The sequence below is a fragment of the Panthera uncia genome, chromosome E1 (assembly GCF_023721935.1).
Source record: "Panthera uncia isolate 11264 chromosome E1, Puncia_PCG_1.0, whole genome shotgun sequence".
NCBI classification, from domain to species: domain Eukaryota; kingdom Metazoa; phylum Chordata; class Mammalia; order Carnivora; family Felidae; genus Panthera; species Panthera uncia.
In genome coordinates this window covers 54648735-54649852 of record NC_064814.1, presented here as the reverse complement: position 1 = coordinate 54649852, position 1118 = coordinate 54648735, and the positions used below count along the sequence as shown (strand labels likewise).

General features: G+C 50.0%; 1 protein-coding gene across 1 annotated transcript in view; it reads left to right on the top strand.

The window, feature by feature from the left end:
* USP43 (ubiquitin specific peptidase 43) overlaps positions 1–1118 on the top strand; it is a 55085-nt gene that overhangs the window by 37816 nt on the left and 16151 nt on the right. The gene's annotated exons all lie outside the window — the stretch shown is intronic.

Genomic DNA, 1118 nt, shown 5'->3' with positions numbered 1-1118 from the left:
AGCCATCAGCCCAGAGCCTGACGCGGGGCTCGAACTCACGGACCGCGGGATCGTGACCTGGCTGAAGTCGGACGCTTAACCGACTGCGCCACCCAGGTGCCCCTGCAGGAAATTTTTAAAAAGGATCAAAGTTGACCTTTTTATGTGATTTGTTTCACTCTGCAATCCTATCCTTATCTTTGGGATGGGAGAGTTTTTTTTGTTTGTTCGTTTTAATTGCCTCTGTGTTCTTCCTAATAATTATTGGAAGGCAGGCAAATTAAACCAAAATGCCCCAGGAGGTCTAAATGAACCCTAATGCGAAGCCTGCCTTTCTCTCTTTTTGTTAAATTTTTTTAACATTTATTTATTTTTGAGACAGAGAGAGACAGAGCATGAACGGGGGAGGGTCAGAGAGAGGGAGACACAGAATCTGAAACAGGATCCAGGCTCTGAGCTGTCCACACAGAGCCCGATGTGGGGCTCGAACTCACAGACTGTGAGATCATGACCTGATCTCGACCAAAGTCGGCCGCTTAACTGACTGAGCCCCCCAGGCGCCCCGCCTGCCTTTCTCTTAAAGAAGATAGGACAAGTGGAAAACCTAGCCTGTTGAGAAAACTAGAGATGATGGCAAGTACTGTCAGGAAAAACTTTTTTTTTTAAGTTTTTATTTTTATTTTATTTTTTTATTTTATTTTTTGGGAAATGAAGGGGGGAGAGAGAGAGAGAGAGAGAGTCCCTAGCAGGCTCTGCACTGTCAATGCAGAGCCAGATGCTCTGTGAGATCATGACCTGAGCTGAAACCAAGAGTTGGCCGCCCCACGGACTGAGCCCCCCAGGCACCCCAGGAAAAGCATTTCAGAACTCATCAACACGCTGACCTTTCTGTGCCCAAATGCCTTTCCTTAAATTTTCAGCTTGGTCACGTGGCTAATCCGTAGCGGGTTTCTCCTCTGGTCATGACTTTGGCTTGTGTGATTCTGCTTGGGTTGTACCATCCCGGGGCTCGGGGGGGTGGGAGCCTGGCTTCCAGAAGCTCCTTTGGGGACCCCCGACGGGGTGGGGCTGGGTCCAGCCTTCCCTCTGGCTTCCAGAAGCTCCTTTGGGGACCCCCGACGGGGTGGGGCTGGGTCCAG